The sequence below is a fragment of the Bos taurus genome, chromosome 7 (genome assembly GCF_002263795.3).
Source record: "Bos taurus isolate L1 Dominette 01449 registration number 42190680 breed Hereford chromosome 7, ARS-UCD2.0, whole genome shotgun sequence".
Taxonomy (NCBI): Eukaryota; Metazoa; Chordata; class Mammalia; order Artiodactyla; family Bovidae; genus Bos; species Bos taurus.
The window spans coordinates 48675809-48698065 of NC_037334.1; the positions used below are offsets into that span (position 1 = coordinate 48675809).

General features: G+C 43.6%; 1 protein-coding gene across 3 annotated transcripts in view; it reads right to left on the reverse strand.

The window, feature by feature from the left end:
* The window catches only part of SPOCK1 (SPARC (osteonectin), cwcv and kazal like domains proteoglycan 1), a 584260-nt gene that overhangs the window by 312025 nt on the left and 249978 nt on the right, over nt 1-22257 (reverse strand). The gene's annotated exons all lie outside the window — the stretch shown is intronic.

Here is a 22257-nt window from a genome sequence, read left to right on the forward strand (position 1 = left end):
CGCTGAGATACTCTTCAAGAATGGAATCCATGATCAACTAAGATTGGGAATCAACTTCTATGACACATGTTTGGAGAATCACAGTGTGCGTAAGTGTATTAAAGGGTCTGAGAAGTCTAGTGATAAAGCATCTATTTTGTTTAAATCAGTGTCATCTCAATATACTTACACACATAACTATTAATAATTAATATCTATTAACAGTACAAGGAACTTCTTGAGGTTTCCTGTGGTCTCCTCGTTTTACATCAATAAGTCAGTGATGAGATCTCAGCCACCCACAAACACCCTACATCATTAGAGACAACTCTAATTACCAGAGGAAACAGCCCAGTGGACACACTTCAGGTTTTAAAGTGAATCTGATCAATATCTGAATTTTCAGTAACCATTTAATCACTGTATATTTTTGACAACTTTTAAAATTACTTCTGAGTCCTTGTTCCATAATCTATCTAGTTCAGTTCAGTTCAATCGCTCAGTCGTGTCCGACTCTTTGCAAGCCCATGAACTGCACCATGCCAGGCCTCCCTTATCCATCACCAGCTCCTGGAGTTTACCCAAACTCATGTCCATTGAGTCAGTGATGCCATTCAGCCATCTCATCCTCTGTCATCCCCTTCTCCTCCTGCCCCCAATCCCTCTCAGCATCAGAGTCTTTTCCAATGAGTCAACTATTCGCATCAGGGGGCCAAAGTATTAGAGTTCAGCTTCAACATCAGTTCTTCCAATGAATACACAGGACTGATCTCCTTTAGGATAGACTGGCTGGATCTCCTTGCAGTCCAAGGGACTTTCAAGAGTCTTCTCCAACACCACAGTTCAAAAGCATCAATTCTTCGGCGCTCAGCTTTCTTTATAGTCCAACTCTCACACCCATATATGACTACTGGAAAAACCATAGCCTTGACTAGATGGACCTTTGTTGATAAAGTAATGTCTCTGCTTTTTAATACACTGTCTAGGTTGGTCATAACTTTGCTTCCAAGGAGTAAGCATCTTTTAATTTTGTGGCTACATCACCATCTGCAGTGATTTTGGAGAGCAAAAAAATAAAGTCTGACACTGTTTCCACTGTTTCCCCATCTATTTCCCATGAAGTGATGGGACCAGATGCCATGATCTTAGTCTTCTGAATGTTGAGCTTTAAGCCAACTTTTTCACTCTCCTCTTTCACTTTCATCAAGAGGCTTTTTAGTTCTTCTTCACTTTCTGCCATAAGGGTGGTATCACCTGCATATCTGAGGTTAGTGATATTTCTCCCAGCAATCTTGATTCCAGCTTGCGCTTCTTCCAGCCCAGTGTTTCTCATGATGTACTCTGCATAGAAGTTAAATAAGCAGGGTGACAATATACAGCCTTTTCCTATTTGGAACAAGTCTGTTGTTCATATCCAGTTCTAACTGTTGCTTCCTGACCTGCATATAGGTTTCTCAAGAGGCATGTCAGGTGGTCTGGTATTCCCATCTCTTTCAGAATTTTCCACAGTTTGTGATCCGCACAGTCAAAGGCTTTGGCATAGTCAATAAAGCAGAAACAGATGTTTTTCTGGAACTCTCTTGCCTTTTTGATGATCCAGCAGATGTTGGCAATTTGATCTCTGGTTCCTCTGCCTTTTCTAAAACCAGCTTGAACATCTGGAAGTTCACAGTTCACGTATTGTTGAAGCCTGGCTTGGAGAATTTTGAGCATTACTTTACTAGTGTGTGAGATGAGTGCAATTGTGCAGTAGTTTGAGCATTCTTTGGCATTGCCTTTCTTTGGGATTGGAATGAAAACGGACCTTTTCCAGTCCTGTGGCCACTGCTGAGTTTTCCAAATTTGCTGGTATATTGAGTGCAGCACTTTCACAGCATCATCTTTCAGGATTTGGGATAGCTCCACTGGAATTCCATCACCTCCACTACCTTTGTTCGTAGTGATGCTTCCTAAGGCCCACTTGACTTCATATTCCAGGATGTCTGGCTCTAGGTGAGTGATCACACCATCTTGATTATCTGGGTTGTGAAGATCTTTTTTGTACAGTTCTTCTGTGTATTCTTGCCACCTCTTCTCAATATCTTCTGCTTCTGTTAGGTCCATACCATTTCTGTCCTTTATCAAGCCCATCTTTGCATGAAATGTTCCCTTGGTATCTCTAATTTTCTTGAAGAGATCTCTAGTCTTTCCCATTCTGTTGTTTTCCTCTATTTCTTTGCATTGACCACTGAAGAAGGCTTTCTTATCTCTCCTTGCTATTCTTTGGAACTCTGCAATTAAATGGGTATATCTTTCCTTTTCTCCTTTGCTTTTTGCTTCTCTTTTCATAGCTATTTGTAAGGCCTCCTCAGACAGCCATTTTGCTTTTTTGCATTTCTTTTCCATGGGGATGATGTTGATCCCTGTCTCCTGTGCAATGTCACAAACCTCCATCCATAGTTCATCAGGCCTGTCTATCAGATCTAGTCCCTTAAATCTATTTCTCACTTCCACTGTATAATCATAAGGGATTTGATTTAGGTCATACCTGAATGGTCTAGTGGTTTTCCCTACTTTCTTCAATTTAAGTCTGAATTTGGCAATAAGGAGTTCATGATCTGAGCCACAGTCAGCTCCCAGTCTTGTTTTTGCTGACTGTATAGAGCTTCTCCATCTTTGGCTGCAAAGAATATAATCAATCTGATTTCAGTGTTGGCCATCTGGTGATGTCCATGTGTAGAGTCTTCTCTTGTCTTGTTGGAAGAGGGTGTTTGCCATGATCAGTGCGTTCTCTTGGCAAAACTCTTTTAGCCTTTGCCCTGCTTCATTCTGTACTCCAAGGCCAAATTTGCCTGTTACTCCAGGTGTTTCTTGACTTCCTACTTTTGCATTCCTGACAGAATGTGGTCCACTGGAGAAGAGAATGGCAAACCATTTCAGTATTCTTGCCTTGAGAACCACAAGAACAGTATGAAAAGGCAAAAAGATAGGACACTGAAAGATGAACCCCCCAGGTCAGTAGGTTCCCACTATGCTACTGGAGATCAGTGGAGAAATAACTCCAGAAAGAATGAAAGGATGGAGCCAAAGCAAAAACAATACCCAGTTGTGGATGTGACTGGTGATAGAAGCAAGGTCCAATGCTGTAAAGAGCAATATTTCATAGGAACCTGGAATGTCAGGTCCATGAATCAAGGCAAATTGGAAGTGGTCAAACAGCAGATGGCAAGAGTTAACATCAGCATTCTAGGAATCAACAAGCTAAAATGGACTGGAATGGGTGAATTTAACTCATATGACCATTATATCTACTACTGTGGGCAGGAATCTCTTAGAAGAAATGGAGTAGCCATCATAGTCAACAAAAGAGTCCAAAATGCAGTACTTGGATGCAATCTCAAAAATGACAGAACAATCTCTGTTCGTTTCCAAGGCAAACCATTCAATATCACAGTGATCCAAGCCTATGCCCTGACCAGTAATGCTGAAGAAGTTGAAGTTGAACAGTTCTATGAAGACCTACAAGACCTTTTAGAACTAATACCCAAAAAAGATGTCCTTTTCATTATAGGGGACTGGAATCTATCTAGTAGGGTAGTAGTAACTTTTTACAGTGATGCTATAAATATCAGCAACATTATGGGAAATAAGACCAGTCAATTTCCTAACACCTATTACTATTGTCATTGTGATACAACATTTCCCTTGCTGTTGTTATTGTTTAGTTGCTAAGTCGTATCTGACTCTTTGGGACTCCATGGACTGCAGCCTACCAGGCTCCCCTACTCATGGGATTTCCCAGGCAAGAATACTGTAGTGGGTTGCCATTTCCTTCTCCAGGGGAAGCTTCCTGATCCAGGGATCGAACTTATGTCTTCTGCTTAGCAGGCAGGTTCTTTACCACTGAGCCACCTGGGAAGCCCAACATTTCCCTTACATTGAGCAAAAGCTGCTCTTCAACTTAACTAGCTCTACCTCTCAGAAATAGAACATATCCTCTCCCACTTGCATTCTCATGTTGGCTTTTTCCTAAATTAAACACTCAGTTCTTGCAGCTCTTCTCCATGGTTTCCAGACCCTCACCTGTTACCTCCAAACATGTCACTGCTTCTCTTATCTACAAGTTAGTTACCCACTTTTGTTGGACTCTCTAAATCCGGTGGATGGCCCTGGTGTGATACAGGTGAGGACAGTGTGGTTTGAGGGGATCTTCACACTTGGAATCTGCCATGAATGGCCACACTCACTAACCACTCTGGATCTTATTCTGTCACACACATCCTTCTTGAAATTGTCTAAGAAAGCTTGCCCAACCTTTGGCTGAGGCAGATGGGGACGTGGAAGCAAGAAATCGGGGAGAAGAAGCTGTAAGACCAGAGCGGGTTTCTGAGCAGCTGCATTCGGTCATATGTATGGAACTCGTGCTACATCAGTTCTTAGGTGGATCCTTGAACCACCTAAATCATACCCTAGATCTACTAACACCTGTACATAGAGTCAAGGATCTGCATTTTAACAAGCATGCTAGTGACTGAAGCTGGAGAACCACTATCCTACAGTGTGGCGGACTGAACCTGACTCAAAGAAAAACCTGCAGAACTATCTGAAGGATGAAGAGGTATTAGCCAGGTCAAAGAAGAGACCACTGAGGGAAGGGGAAACATGGCGGCAAAGGTGGACCACGGCCAAAGTACTCATTCGAGGCCAGGTGGAAGGAGTAGGACAGGGCTCTGCGAGGTGGAGGCGAGTGCCCGCCTAGGACCTGGCATGGTGAGCACAGCTCTCCTACTGAGGCCTGGAGGAGCCACTGGAGGTCTCATAGTTTCTGTGCACACAGGTGGCATCTGGGTTATACCCATCCCTGGTTTAGGTGTCACCAGCCACGCAGAAATTTTGTTTCTGCTTTCATTAGGACCCATTCCACCCCATGGTGTGGAATTAATGCCACTGCGTATTTTCTTTGCACTATCCATTCTGTTTATTTGTTCAGAATGATCCAGAGGGCAGAAAGCTTAGCACATACACCTCTCCTGGACCCTAGCTACACAACCAGTCATCACCATAGAAGTTCACAAGACACATACACAGAATGTATCATTTCTAGAAAAAAAAAATAAAAAGTTTTGTATTAATTCATCTATTTTCCTACATATAACTTGGAGGCTAAAATAGAGCGACCAAGCAAAGTTTCAACATGCTAAAATTAAATTTCACTATTTTTTTTGTTTTATTCATAGGTGAGAATATATAGAGAAGTATGAGTTTTACTAGACTTTTTACCTTTAAAAACTTATAACATCTTACTCTCTATTCCTACCACTTAGCCTTTAATCATACAAAGACTTAAAGTGTTCTCTAATTATATGGATTTACCTAATTCATTCATTCATCCATCAATTCACTGAGCACCCTTCTGTGCTAGGGTCACGAGTATAAGTCACATACCATCCTGTCCTTGGAACTCATACTCTAATTAAAAAGCCTGATCCCACCATGAACTGTAAAGCTGAAAGCAGAAGTGCAGAAGCAGCACCTGCTTCTATGGGCTCCCCATAATTACCAGCTGATCAATTTCTATCACAGAGCACAAGATATTTACACAATTTTTAAAGAAGTAATGACAGCAAACAGGGTACTTGGTGGTCAAGAATGGGAGCTGTAGAGTCAGTACGAGGTTCAAAACCTGGCTTTACAACTTACTTGCTATGTGACTCTGGGCCTCTCTGAACCCCAGTTTCCTCATTGGAAATGAGAGATGAGAAGAGTTCCAGGCTTCTAGGATCAGTAAGCACACTCAAGGAGATAACTCATATAAAGGGATTAGTACAGAAGCTACCACAGAGGCAATACTCAAAATTACTAGGGTTAATTGATATATAAGCTATTAACAATGCTCTCTTAGGTCTGAAGAAACAGTAAAGATTAACTGCAGTTTTCACACTCCACTGTTGTTTCATCAGAGAATTCTGGCCAGGGTGGCCAGAACACTTTTCTTAACATTCTTAAAAAGTGACTGTTCTTTAAACAGAAGTCAAAGATCATGATGAGATCCAGAGCCCAAAACCTCCATGGCACCATGTACTAATTCTCCATTAATGGTTTTGAAGATGAAACAGGACCCATTTTCTCATCAAACAAAAAACAGACATCTGGAAATATTACAGGAGGCAAGAGGGAGTCAATTCCCCACCAGCAACGCTGTTCTTTGTAGACATTCTTGACTCTGGCGAATAACGTGTTTGAAATTTTATGTAAGAAAAACATTAACTAACATATCAAAAATGCACATCTCCTTTGATGCAGAGGCTTCACTTCTAGGAACTTATCCTACAGAAATACTTGCAAAAGCATAACTGACTTACAGCAATGTTCAACGAACCATTTTTAGTAATAACTAAAAACTGGAAATGACTCAAATCCAAATATGGGAACATGGTTAAAGAAATAGGAGTATTTCACAAGTACATCCACACTAGAATATTACAGATCCACAAAAATTAATGTATTGATGGAGGAGTTGATAAGGGGAGCTCTCCAAGTTGTAATCCATGACAAAGAAAGTACACAGAGAGAAATGAATATGCACATACACAGAGTTACAGTCACCTAGCCAGCTTCCAGAATGGTACCCAAGAAGCTATTTCACAGTAGTTATCTACAGCCAAAGGAATTACATAACAAAAGAGAATGAAGGGGTGAAAGAGCTTTACTTTGCATTTTACACACTTTGGGCCTGAAGTTTTTACACCACATGCATGTTTTTTCACTTTTTATAACTTTATAATTTTAAGCCATCAGTTCCAAGGTCAAAATGTATCCCCCAGTTATAATGAGCACTGAGCTAAGATGACACAAGTTCGGAGGGAATTAAAACCAGACCTCCCTTGAAAACCTGACAAATTCCATAATTAAAGAAAGCAGTACTGTTAGTACAGGGAATTTTTTTCTTTGTTTTTTGAAAACAAAAAAGTTGACAATTAGCTACCTCTCCTTATGAAATACAGCTGATTGTGGAGACACACCTGGATTTGAACCCACACTCCAGATGACTCTAGACCAGGGGACAAAACCTATTGCCCAGGGGCGACACTCAGGACTAATCTGGTCTGCCATCAGTTTTTATATAGCCTGCGAGTTAAGAATAATTTTTACCTATGGAAACAGTTAAAAGTTAAAACTAATGTTTAATGAACATGAAAATTCTATGAAATACAAATATCAGTGCCCATAAAGTTTTCCTGGGCTGTGCCCACTCATTTGCATGTCATCTGAGACTGCCTTCACACTGTAAGGCAGAATTACATTGTGGTGAAAGAAACCACATAGAGCCTAAAATATTTACTACCCGACCCTTTACAGAAAAAGATCTCCTATTCTACACAACTGACTCAGGTGAGTCTGCTTCTTACCGGTAAAGTAGGTAGAGTAACAGCACTTAAGTCACAGGATAGCTGTGAAGACTGAAAATAATAATGCATGAATGCTCTCAGCACTTACTGTGTTTTTATATAAAAGTGAAAGTGTTAGTGACTCAGTCGTTTTGCAACTCTGCGACCCCATGGTCTGTCCATGGAATTCTCTAAGCAAAAATATTGGAGTGGGTTGCCATTCCCTTCTCCAGGGGATCTTCCTGACCCAGGGAATGAACCAGGGTCTCCTGCACTGCAGGCGGATTTTTTACCATCTGAGCTACCTTTTCATATTTTAACAATGAAATCAGGATTTTTTTTTTAATAAAAACAATCAATGGCATGCCAGTTGGTTCACACTGGATAATTTTTTGTTTTATTTCCAGTGGTGTATAAACTAATGTATCTTTCAATCCATGGTGTCTGAGATTAGACAAAAGCAGGCTGAATCTGTCTTGTGTTGGTTACCTGAAACTTTTGGCTGAAGCCATGATGACCACTACCTTCATGGAGTCTTCACACTGTCATTGTACACAGGCTGTGGTCACCTGTCTCTTGTTCTGACTGCCCTCTTCTCTCAGAGCCAGTCTCCCCAGGTCATTTGCATGGTCCAGGCACAGACCTGAGTCAGTCTCCCAGCACAGCCCTCCTGGCTGCTCCTCAGCCACACATTTCCCCCTTTTGAGTCTACACAGGTTGTGTGTCCTGGTACAAAGACTTGGGAAGCTCAGTCTCCCAAGAGGCCTCAGGGAGACATATGGAGTATGTCAGGTATAGGCTCTATGAGTCCGCAGGAGAAGACGGAGACCAAAAACAACTTTAAAAGCACAGAAGAAAGAATGATGGGATATTTACCAGTCCCAGAAGATATGAGCAAGGGCACGCCCCATTATTTGGGCATGCATGCTCAGTCACTCAGCCAAGTCCAACTCTGTGTCCCATGGACTGTAGCCCACCAGGCTCCTCTGTCCATGGGATTTTCCAGGCAAGAACCCTGGAGTGCGTTGCTATTTCCTGCTCCTAGGCATCTTCCAGGATCTTTGACCCAGGGACCCAACCTGCATCTTCTGCATTGGCAGGCGGATTCTTTACCACTGAACCATCCATGAAGTCCAGTTATGTGGGCACTGCTGAGTAATCACACTCACCTACGGTAGCTGGCTGATCCTTCCACACTGAGGTTAAATATCACCATCCATCCCCATTCTACATATAATGAATGAAACTGAGGCCCTGAGAAGTCATGTGACACACCCCAGGTCCCGGCTAATGGAATGGCAACAGGACGAAGCAAAGTCCCATTGTCTTTCCCTCTCACCAGTGGTTTTCACATGTGACTGTGCATCAGAATCACCCAGGTGACTGTTTCAGGGTGACACAGATTGGTCTCACTCCCAAGTCTCCTATTCAGCAGGTCAGAGATGAGGTTGGAGCTTTTCATTCTACCAAGTTCTCCAGGGAAGGCATCCTGCTGGACTGAGGGTCACAATCCGAGAAGCGCTGAACACTACTGTGTCGGGGAAAACAAAGCCCTCACTCCCTCATATTCTGCTCCCTGAACCAGGTCCAATCTCACCCACACAAGGAGAAGATTTTCATGTCTATTTGTCTCTTCATCTTTAAGAAAGAGATGATTCTTTTCTTTGCATCCTTGTCTTAGGGCTAATGGCAACACCAGGTGCCAGAGGCCGCCAGTCCAGTCCTGACTGCTCAGTAATTAGCTCGGTGGTTTGAAGCTTCATTTCCCATCTGCGGTCTCAGTTTCCCCTCTGTGATGTGAGAAGATCAAGTGAAATGATGTTCAAGAGCTCCCCCCCACCCCCTAGCAGAACAAAAAGACTGATGCTAGGATTCTGATGGAGCAGCCTCCCTGCCCTCAGTGCTCCCTGTGAACCTGCGGCTCATAGAGGGGTCCTCCATTAAGGCATGGACAGACTGAGGAGACCTCATGCAAGCAGAGCAGAACAGTATCCAGATTGGCTTCTGGAGGCCTGCATGATACCTGATTTCAGGTAGCACATCACTTTGTAAATCACTAAAGGAGATGATGAGGACCATCACCCCTCCTAAAAGAATTTTCAGTTTTCCTTCAGGTCATGCTAAGGCACACAGAGGCTCCCATCCACCCATTGCACTTCCCAAGGACCCCCTCTCTCTCCTAGTGGTCACCTCTCTAAAAGCCCAATCAGCTGTCTATGTCTATCTCTTTGAAAAGCTTTCCTTGGGGATAAGGTCAATACATGGTTTAACTTTTGCTGTTTGCACTGGGCACTGAATTTACCTTCCATGGACCAGGGCTCATTAGGCCAGTGCCAGGCATCCCATGGCCACATGGCTGACGCTCCCATGGGGCTGAGCTGGACACCAGAGTCAGTTCAGGACTGCCTGCCATTCTAGAACAAGATGCTCAGCACTGTTGACCTGTTGGGCTAGACAACTAGAAGGGGTGGGGGCAGGGTGGGGGTGTCCTGTGCATGTAGGATGTTTGCAGCATCCCTGGCCTCAACCCACAGATGCCAGGATGCCCACAGATCCCATCTCATAGGTCTCTTAGTCCACAGTGTAAAAACAAAAAGTGTTTCTATAGACACAGCCAAATGTTCTCTGGAGGACATTTAAACTACAGCTCTAGACATATCAGAGGTATCAGGAAGAGAATCTAGGCTTTAGGGCCAGATGCACTGGGGTTCAATTTCTCCCTCAGCCACCACATCACTTACATGAACTTGGGCAAGGCCTCTTCTTTCCATTATTCTTTATTTAAAAAGTAAGGCTCACAATAAAAATTTTAAATGACAATATATGAAACATCACAAAGTAATGCTGCTTATGGCCCCCAGCCCACTCCTCAGAGATAAATAGTTACAAGTTGGTGTTGATCCAGACATTTTGCATGCAAATGGAAGCAAAATGGTCCATCAATTATGTACATACACAAATACTTTTTTGTATTGAGGAGAAGGGGAAGACAGAGGATGAGATGGTTGGATGGCATCACCAACTCAATGGACATGAGTTTGAGTAAACTCCAGGAGTTGGTGATGGACAGGGAGGCCTGGCGTGCTGCAGTCCATGGTGTCGCAAAGAGTTGGACACGACTGAGCAACTAAACTAAACTGAACAAATATTTTGTTTCACTTAAGTAAAATGAATATGCTTTTTTAAGGGAAAAAAAGGCAAATATGTTCTCTTTATAGAGTTGTCACTATTAATGACAATTAGATGCCTGGTCACTCACATTGAGCCACACATCCTGGAGTGTGAAGTCAAGTGGGCCTTAGGAAGCGTCACTATGAACAAAACTAGTGGAGGTGATGGAATTCCAGCTGGGCTATTTCAAATCTAAAAGATGATGCTGTGAAAGTGCTACACTCAATATGCTAGCAAATTTGGAAAATCCAGCAGTGGCCACAGGACTGGAAAAAGGAAGTTTTCATTCCAATCCCAAAGAAGGGCAATGCCAAAACATGGTCAAACTACCACACAATTGAGCTCACTTCACATCCTAGCAAGATAATGTTCAAAATCCTTCAAGCTAGGCTTCAGCAGTATGTGAACTGAGAACTTCCAGATGTAAAGCCGAATTTAGAAAAGGCAGAGGAACCAGAGATCAGATTGCCAACAAACACTAGATCATAGAGAAATCAAGGGAATTCCAGAGAACATCTACTTCTATTTCATTGACTATGTTAAAGCCTTTGACTGTGTGTATCACAACCAACTGTGGAAATTCTTAGAGATGGGAATACCAGACCACCTTATCTGCCTCCTGGGAAACCTGTATGCAAATCAAGAAGCAACAGTTAGAACCTTACATGGAACAATAGACTGGTTCCAAATTGGGAAAGGAGTATGTCAGGGCTGTATATTGTCAACCTGTTTATTTAATTTATATGCAGAGTACATCATGTGAAATGTTGTGCTGGATAAAGCACAAGCTGGAATTAAGATTGCCGGGAGAAATATCAACAACCTCAGATATGTAGACAATACCACTCTATCGGGAGAAAGCAAAGAGGAACTAAAGAGCCTGTTGATGAAAGTGAAAGAGGAGAGTGAAAAAGTTGGTTTAAAACTCAACATTCAAAAAACTATGAGGCATCTGGTCCCATTACTTCATGGCAAATAGATGGGAAAAATGTGGAAACTTACAGATTTTATTTTCTTGGGCTCCAAAATCACTGTGGACAGTGACTGTAGCCACGAAATTAAAACACGCTTGCTCCCTGGAAGAAAAGATATGACAAACCCAGACAGCATATTAAAAAGCAGAGATATCACTTTGCTGACAAGGAAGTGTATAGTCAAAGCTATGGTTTTCCCTGTAGTCATTTACAGATGTGAGAGCTGGACCGTAAAGAAGGCTGAGTGTTGAGCAATTGATGCTTTCAAACTGTGCTGCTAGAGAAATCTCTTGAGAGTCCCTTGGACAGCAAGGACATCAAACCAGTCAATCCTAAAGGAAATCAACCCTAAATATTCATTGGAAGGACTGATGCTGAAGCTCCAATAATTTGGCTACCTGATACAAAGAGCTGACTCATTGGAAAAGACCCTGATAATGGGAAAGATTGAGGACAGGAATAGAAGGGGTTGACAGAGGAAAAGATGGTTAGACGGCATCTAACTGACTCAATGGACATGAGTTTGAGCAAATTCTGAGATAGTGAAGGACAGGGAAGACTGGCGGGCTGCAGTCCATGAGATCGCAAATAGTTGGACACAACTTAGCAACTCAACAACAAGATCCTTGTACGCACACATCTTTTAAAGAGGAACAGATGGTACTAGTATACAATAGGTGCTCAATAAATGGTAATTATTTTTTTTAACAAGTATCAACTTAGCACTTGCTTTGTGCTCTACCCTATACCAGCTCTAGAGATACAGAAGTACACAACACACATAAGCCTGCTTCTAAGATCACTGTTTATCAGGGACACGAACAGTAAATAATTCTGAAAAATTATTAGACTATAGCCGTCTAACAATGCAAAGCATAAATTATTAAGAAAGTGTGAGCTACTATAGTCTAAGGTCAATGAGAGGAGGTTTCCTTGAGTAAGTAACATATACCATGACCTCAGGGATTAGCCAGACAAGGGGCTAGAAATATGCTAAGCAGAGGGCACAGAGAGTGCAAAGGCCTGGGTTCAAACTATTTGGTAGTTATTAAAATATTATGGTATTAATACTTAAAGGAATAGGCAAACAGTCAAGGGATAAAATAACTATCATTTACTCTATCTTAGTTACAATTCTCCTATCTCCCTTCACACTATAACCACCCAGATAACTTTCCACTTTGTACATTTAAAGACTCAAACTCACATAGGAAAACATGGTTCCAAGAAAAAAGAAAAACATACAAAGAAGAAAATATAAATAACAGTTATTAATAAACGAAGAGCTAAGAATATTCTACAAAATGCTCCACAATTAACTAGACAGCCAGCATTATCATTTCTGACTGACACCTACCGCCCTCCCCCTCTTCCAATCTGATGGTTCAGCCTAAGCGGTACTTGGAAGCAGGGATGGTCCCTCCCCTTCTCCTCCAGAGCAGACTATCTCAGTGTTGACCAGATGCAAACACTAGGCGTGTCCTTTCTAAACACATAATAACCCATCTTTATCCGGGAGTTGCAGCATCTCTTCCTTGGTGTCTGAGATAGCATAAGGTTCTAACTATCTTGAGAGTCACTATTTTATATGCTAACAAAACCACATTTCATCCTGAATGCACTTCAGATTTCTCCCACAACACTACTCAGTCCGATGACAGGATTTGTCAAAGCACGCCTTTGGGGCTGTGGCAGGGGATCCAGGGATGTGATGCTAGCCTTTGAATCTGGAGGAACACTGCAGGGCTATTCTGGAGGGCAGAGACCAGCCTCATCTATTCTTCCAGCCCCTCAGTGGCTTCTCTGTGAAGAAGATAGCTCTCCCTGTTCCATTCTATTCACTCCCCTTACTCAATCATCTGAATGTAAGGCAAAATCATTTCTTTCTCCACAGAGGACACCAGTCTCTCAGCAAGCGTCTCACACTGATAAATCACACTGCATTTGGAAATTTACGCCTGTATCTGCAGCTCTGGCAAAGTAAAACACGGCACCACGGCCATTTATTCCCTAGCCATTCTTGCCAAAGACAATAGAATCTATTCAAATGCATGGAGCAGAAGCCTTAAACTGATTGAATATGTTACTTTCCTTACTAGGAAGACCCAGCAATCCAGCCATTTTACTTTCTCAGTCGTTTATATTTGTAATGGATGAGGCATCTGATCAACCCCATTTGCCAATCAGGAATCCATAAACAGCTGCACAGACCTAACTCGGTATACTGAATCCACTTCAGATGTACCAACTAGGTGAGTTGTTTGAGGAAATCCTAAAGGGGACAAATTCTATCATAAAATAACTTATCACTTCTCAACAGACCTGTCTTACCACAGAACTACATAAATTCAAAGTCAGAAACGATATCGCTGGTAAATACCCCTACCCCCATCCAAAGACTGGTTCCCTCAACAGGGTGGTTGGCCAGTCTCAGGTGTGCACCCCCCGGCTATGACGACTCGCCCCGGCCCCAGGTGGTCCATCCCATCCCCACACAGCCTGGGGTGTCGAAAAGCCAAACCTGAACTCAGGCAAAATTCATCACTCTGCAACTCCACCCACTGCTTCCAGGGCTGTTCTGTGGAGCCAAATAGACTTCTCAATTCCTTCTCTACCCACCAAATATCCAAGCGCAGCTATTACATCAGAAGGAATTCAACACTCCATGCACAGTGCGGGCTTACTAGCGACTGGCCCACATCCCTGTGCTTTATCACCCTGCCCTTACTTCCCAAACTGTACATAAAGCACTTGAAACCCTTTCTGGATGAAGAAGTCTACTCCTTGCTGTGATAACAGAATGATGAATGTCCACCCTAATCTCACAATGTAATTTTATCATCACAAACTGGGACTTTCTCTGCCAGCCTAATCACTGATACGACTGACCTCACTAAAAGTGAAAATCATCATTAGCAGCAGATGTCTGCCAACACTCATATGGTTCATACCCGCAAATTGTATTTTTTCCTAAGGGAAAAATAAATGTGTTTATTTTTCAAATATTTTATCTTAGTAGTATTGCTGAGAAGTGACATGGCTGAAAATTAGGCATTCTATGAGTTTTTACTGGGTTCTTAATGAGTACTTCATAACACTTGCTTGAAAACATTCCAGAATAAAACTCCTGTGTCTACGTGCTGTGGCACTGTCCCCAAACCCTTCTACCATGAGCACCCCTTCTACTGTGAGGACTCTGTCAAAGAACACCTGTAAATGGCACCCCTCTTCATCTTCCACAGGTAGCCATCCTGCTAATAGTCCTGTTGATGGTGGAGAATTTCCTAACAACTAAACCTAATATGAACTTGGGAATACCTTTAAATAAAACATGAATTTTATTGAGCACATCAGCATCTGCACACATTTGAGAAACAGGAGTGTAAATGCATGTGTGTGTGCAAGGGAAGTTTTTCCCATCTGCATGAGGCCCCAAATCACATTATAAAGCTCCCACGTGACACCTCTTTGACCCCCTGAGTTTTTAGCAGTATGTAGGGCAGGACGCTGATGTTCATAATCACCCACTGCCTATGGGTCTGAATTCACCTACAGGCTTGGCATGCAGGAAGGTGACTATGCATTCAGGCATCATGGTTCTGGGTCAGATTCTGCATGTGTGACTGAGAATGGGCTCTACCCACCACTTGGCTGATGAAGGAGATCCATTTGCTTCTGCTAATCGGCAGCACAGATCCTCTGAACTCCTTGTTTCTGCCAGGAAAAGCCCAGAACTCTCTGTTCCCAATGCTAATCAGTAATGAGAAACAGAGTATTCCCTGGTGGAGACAGGGATCCACTCTTCCTGATGTCAGTTTTATCCGTGTTATCAAGCCAGACATTCAGAAGACTGTATTAGTCTGGCTTATCATCAAATTACCTTACAGAACTGCATTTTGGCACTAAGCCATTGGCATATACTGAAAGACCTTGGACGAAGCAATTGTAAAAACTTACAGTGGTATTTACTGTCAGACATTGTCAGAAAAGTGGTCCAGGCTCACACAACTCCCTTTTTGAGAACTCACTGGAGGAAGGCATCTCCAGTCTCCGTACCAGAAACACCTAGTATTTCTCATGAAAATCTGCCTTATTTTCATCTCTCCTGCACAGACGAGTGTGTACTCCCTTCCTTTGGATATTAGGATGCCCCAGGGCCCGCTCTAGAATTGCACGGAAACATACTCTGTGTGTGTTTTGAGTACTACCCTTGCTGCAGCTTTATTAATTCATTTACATTTTTTCCTTAACCCACACATTGTCATCCATTCATTAACTGGTACTACACATTCCTGAAAGTCACCTTTTCATGAATGAGACAGAAAAAATTATCTTAAAAAAAAAATGTCAGGTAATCATCATTTGGTTACAAATCTGAGGACAGATGAGTGACATTTCAACTAAGTTCCTGCAGGGAAACTGAGCATTTACAGACCTTACGGGACTGTAGCAGGAGAAGTCAAGTGCATTTATCGCCAGGTTTTGAAGTTAGAGGGAAAGACAGGGGCTGGAGTAGAGGGCAAGGCTCATGGCTGGCATAAACCCTAGGCCACTTCAGGGCCATAATGTCACGGCTCAAAACAACCTTCCACCTAACTGCAGTCTTCTTTGGGCATTCAGAGCATCTGACATTTCCCACCGTTCCCTTTCTACCAATGTTTTTGGGCCAAAGAAGAGCAGGAGCAGCACAGAGCCAGCCATGCCCAAGACTCATCTGCTGAGTGCTCCTCGGATCAGGCTTCCACCGCCCAAGGCACCGCCCCCACCCACCCCACAGCAAGGACACACTCACTGCCTAACACCATCACCCCCAGATCAAACGGGTTTGGCTCCGGCTCTTTGGGACTCGGTTTATGTTTCTAAATCCCCGTGGCACCATGTTTCATGAGTTGTGTGAGTGCTGGAGTGCGTGAGGGAGGGCAGGGGTGTCTTTCCCTCTTCTGGAGATTAAAACAATCCATCTGCAAGTGGTGCGGGTGGCTGCAGAGAAACAGCAGTAATAATCCAGCACTCAGCCAGGGGCTGGGCTCCCCTGCTCATTCTACATGGCTGCAGGCCTCCTGGTACCCAAGCGCAGCCTGGCAACGCGGACTCCATCCAGGATGCATGTCCCACTCTGCCAGGCGCTGCCTCTACCCTCAGGCCACCCTGCTGCTCCAAGTCAGAGGGACCCCAAGAACTCATCAGTCTCCAGAGCCAACACACCACAGGCAAGAGACAAGGTCTGACGACGAAGCCCTCGGCTCTCCTCTAGGAGAATTTACGGACAATCCGAGCACACATTTACCCTCTTCTCAGTCTGTTTTTAAATAATAGACTTACTTGATAATGCCAATGAACTAGGAGTTTTCACCCACATACAAAGACTTCTTCATTTCAGGATCCTCTGCAGAAGTCAGAAGCCCTGGTGATGCTGGCCCCCAGCCGCTGAGCAACAGCTGGGTCATGGTCCCTCTCTGGAGGTGGAGTAGGTGTTGGCTGGTCCTAAACCCCACCCTCCTCCCTATATCCGGCACCAGACCTACCCCACTGTTCGCAGTCCCCGCTCTAGGGGTATTTGAAAAACAGAAGGATCTTGACAGATACTTGGGGACAGAGGGAAACAGCCTGCTTACATTTCCTTTCTCTCTTTTAATCAATGTATTTTTTTTAAAGCATCCTATCAAACTTTACTTCTGTAGTAACCAAAGTTCCCCTCAGCTCTTCCCATCAGATGCCACCCCTCCAGTTCACCTCCCAGCATCTACTCACCCTTAGAAAGGCTCTGGGCTACTTTCTCCCATGGTCCTTTTCATGACCCCCACTCCAGGAAGGACTGGCTGTTCCACCCCGAGCCACCCACCGTCTGCAGGATTCTGTTGGGGGGCCCCAAGCACGCTCCTGGGGTTATCTTATTTCACATGTCTCTCTCTCAGCTACACCAAGTGTCCCCAATGAAAGCTGCTGTCACATTCCTCCTCATGTCCCTGCACAGAACCAACTCAGCACCTACTAGGTGATCAGTAAGTGCGTAACTGAACAATTCACTGATCAATTAGCTCCCACACAGAAATGGAGGTGCAGGCACAGCAAAACTCCTAGGAACCTTTGACACTGAGAATCCAGAACAAAACATCAGTCCTCCTCCTTTCACCAAAGCCTCACTCCCTTCATCCTGTTCGTGACAGTGAAACTGGATCAGGCACTACATCTGGAGTTTTACAGACCCCTTGTGTCACAGGTGTGAAAAAAAGTCACAATTTATTTTATAGATAAGGAAATTGAGGTCCAGAGAAGCGAAATGGTTGCCTAGGTACACACAGATACTTGAGGAAAGAGCTGGAGTTGAACTCAGCCTTTGAGACTGCGAAGCCCAGGGTCTTCCCAGTACATCACACTGCTTTTCATCATACATGGTTATTAGGGCAGCATGAGCATTTGACAAGCCTCCAGCAACGAACTGCTCCATAACACACAAAGAAGACCTTAGCAAAAGAAAACTCTCCATCTTAGGCAGAAGAACTATGGGGACACAGGTGATTCTGGCGATGCTTCTCCAAGCAGCTATCTGCCTGTTGTGAAAATGCACGAATCCACTCTACAGTCTCTGGTGAGGACAATTTCAACAGCATTATGGATCAATTTTGAAATTCAACTGACATTTTTTTCCCCTACTGAGAATTTTCCCAAACCAAGGCTGTTTTATTAAGACTCAGCAGATACTATATAATTAATTCAGGGGCTGTTGTTCTAGCAGATGGAATAACAGGAAGGTTTGGGCTTTGGTTTTGTTGTTTTTTTTTTTTTTATAAAACTAACACTACGTTTCATGAGTTGGGGGAAAAGTAATAAACATGTCTTTTAAATGGATCTGTTCATGCTGTAAGAACCTCTTAAATACAGTAATAGAAAGTGATGGTGACCCATAATTGCAAGAGAAATTTTACCAGCCTTCATGATTCCCTGTGATTCCATCCAAAGTGTATAACACAACCCAGAATGACTTTGCTCCTTGGTCTGAAAGCACAGGGTGCTGGTGGCTCCTAGAGGAGCCAGAGGAACCTGAAGCTTAAACCCGCACTGTGGCCACCTCCCCAGGCGAAGATAGAGCCACTGGGGGTCCCTGGCAGGGCTGAGCTGAGAAGAAACTGAGCTTTCCTGGGCACATGCCACAGGCCAACTCCCTATGCTGTGCTAAGTCGCTTCAGTCATGTCCAACTCTTTGCAACCCTATGGACTGTAGCCTGCCAGGCTCATCTGTCCATGTGATTCTCCAGGAAAGAATACTGGAGTGGGTTGCCATGCCCTTCTCCAGGGGATCTTCCTGACCCAGGGATCAAATCCATGTCTCTCATGTCTTCTGCATTGGCAAGTGGGTTCTGTACCACTAGGGCCATGGCCAGATCCAACTCCCTGGCTCTCAGCAAACATGAGCTCACTCAATCTTTTTTTTTTTATGTATTTATTTGGGACTACACTGAGTCTTTGTTGCTACACACAGGCTTTCTCAAATGGCAGCAAGTGGGGGTTACTCTCTACTTGCAGCGCCCAGGTTTCTCATTGAGGGGGCTTCTCCTGCTGTGGAGCTTGGGCTCTAGGGTGCTCGGGCTTCAGGAGTCGTGACATGTGGGCTCAGTAGTTGCGACTCCTGGGCTCTAGAGCACAGGCTCAGTACTTTTGTGGTACACAGGCTCAGCTGCTCTATGGCATGTGGGATCTTTCTGAATCAGGTATCAAACTTGTGTCTCCTGCAATAGCAGGAGGATTCTTTACCACTGGAGCTCACTCAATCTTCACAAATGCCCACCAGACAGATATTACCAGCCTAGATAAGTGAGATTTCTGCAGTGGATGTCTCAGTTCACAGGGAAGTCGGGATTTGAACTCAAGACTTTTAAACTCTTTATTTCCTCCAACCCTTGCAATGCCCACAGGACCCCGTGAGAAGACAAAGTACCTTCTACTTTAGCACTTTTTGCTTCTCATTCTGAGCCTCCCCTCCCTATCCCTGATGGTTAGAAGGCCCATCTAAGTCCATTGGTTTTATTGAAGTGATATTCATACCTCATTGATTAAACTGTAACCTTTGAAATAAGAGCACTGGGCTTCAGATTTTTCATTTTTCCATCCTTTTGAGGAAAACATATACAGATTCTATTAACATGCAGCCAGAAACCATGATAGCTTGGCTATCAGAAGGTAAAGACCTCAAAGGCCACCTGGTCTGCCCCTTTTATTTCAGAGGTAGGCAAAGAGAAGTCAAGAAACGCCACATGATTTGCCTTAAGTTTCACATTTTAAGAGCGGCAGACCCACCTAGGTCTCCCTCCAGGGAAAACCACTTCTCCAGTCAAAAGGCTGGATGGATGAATAGGTCAATATGAGTTAGAAATGCTAAGACAGGGCTTCTCTGGCGGCTCCATGGTAAAGAATCTGTCTGCCAATGCAGGAAATATGGGTTTGATCCCTGGTCTGGGAAGATCCCACATGCCACAGAGCAACTAAGCCTGTGCACCACAACTATTGAGCTTGAGCTCTAGAGCCCAGGAACCACAGCTACTGAAGCCCATGTGCCTAGAGCCTATGCTCTGCAACAAGAGAAGCCACTGCAGAGAGAAGCCCCCATGGTGCAACCAGAGAGTAGCCCCTGCTCGCCGCATCTAGAGAAAAGCCTGCACAGCAATGAAGACCCAACACAGTCAATTATAAATAATTTTTTTTTAAAGAAATGCTAAGAAAAAGCAGCCTGCAACAGCAAAACTAATGAGACAACACAGAAGTCCACCAATAGGGGAATAAGTGGATAAATTAAAGTAAGACAGTAAAGTCAGTTCAGTTTGTTCACTCAGTCATGTTCAACTCTTTGTGACCCCATGGACTGCAGCACAGCAGGCTTGCCTGTCCATCACCAACTCCCAGAGCTTGCTCAAACTCATGTCCATCAAGTCAGTGATGCCATCCAACCATCTCATCCTCTGTTGTCCCCTTCTCCTCCTCCCTTCAATCTTTCCCAGCATCAGAGTCTTTTCCAGTGAGTCAGTTCTTCACAACAGGTAGCCAAAGTACTAGAGTTTAGGCTTCAGTCCTTTCAATGAATATTCAGGACTGATTTCCTTTAGGATTGACTGCTTTGCTTTGATCTCCTTGCAGTCCAAGGGACTCTCAAGAGTCTTCTCCAATACCACAGTTCAAAAGCAACAATTCCAACCTGGGCCAGTTCACCCCTCCTTAGGCAACCTGGTGGTCCCCCCTCCCAGGAGGTCACCATATTGATGCCAAACTTAGTGCAGACACACGATCGGCATAGCGCACTGCAGCCCAGAACTCCAAGAGACACTGATGTATAGAACAGTCTTATGGACTCTGTGGGAGAGGGAGAGGGTGGGAAGATTTGGGAGAATGGCATTGAAATATGTATAATATCATGTATGAAACGAGTTGCCAGTCCAGGTTCGATGCACGATACTGGATGCTTGGGGCTAGTGCACTGGGACGACCCAGAGGGATGGTATGGGGAGGGAGGAGGGAGGAGGGTTCAGGATGGGAAACACATGTATACCTGTGGCGGATTCATTTTGATATTTGGCAAAACTAATACAATTTGTAAAGTTTAAAAATAAAATAAAATTTAAAAAAAAAGAAAAGAAAATAATGTGGAGTAATAGTGGTAAGAATAAGCAGTCTTATCTAGTTCCTGACAATAATTAATGTGATTTGCATGGTCTGCTATTTAGAATTACATTTGCCAATGAAGCAACAGTTAGAACTGGACATGGAACAACAGGCTGGTTCCAAATTGGGAAAGGAGTACGTCAAGGCTATATATTGTCACCCTGCTTATTTAACTTATATGCAGAGTACACCAATGAGAAACGCTGGGCTGGAAGAAGCACAAGCTGGAATCAAGATTGCGAGGAGAAATATCAATATCAGAAAGTGAAAAAGAACTAGAGCTTCTTGATGAAAGTGAAAGAAAAGAGTGAAAAAGTTGGCTTAAAACTCAACATTCAGAAAATGAAGATCATGGCATCCAGCCCCATCACTTCATGGCAAATAGATGGGGAAACAGTGGAAACAGTGACAGACTTTATTTTTTGGGCTCCAAAATCACTGCAGATGGTGACTGCAGCCATGAAATTAAAAGATGCTTGCTCCTTGGAAGAAAAGTTATGACCAACCTAGACAGCATATTAAAAAGGAGAAACATTACTTTGCCAAAAAAGGTCCATCTAGTCAAAGCTATGGTTTTTCCAGTAGTCATGTATGGATGTGAGAGTTGGACTATAAAGAAAGCTGAGTTCTGAAGAACTGATGCTTTTGAACTGTGGTGTTGGAGAAGACTCTTGAGAGTCCCTTGGACTGCAAGGAGATCCAATCAGTCAATCCTAAAGGAAATCAGTCCTGAATATTCATTGGAAGGACTGATGCTAAAGCTGAAACTCCATACTTTGGCCACCTGATGCGAAGAACTGACTCATTGGAAAAGACGCTGATGCTGGGAAAGATGGAAGGTGGGAAGAGAAGGGGATGACAGAGGATGAGATGGTTGGATGGCATCACTGACTCAACGGACATGAGTTTGAGTAAACTCTGGGAGTTGGTGATGGACACGGAGGCCTGGCGTGCTGCAGCCCATGGGGTCACAAAGAGTCAGACATGACTGAGCGACTGAACTAAACTTGCCTATGTTTTATAAACTTTATCTTACTTACAAAAGTTCCTGCTGTACATATCTTCCTAAAATTATTATTAAGGATAGCTGCTGAATGTTTATCAAGATGGCTTTT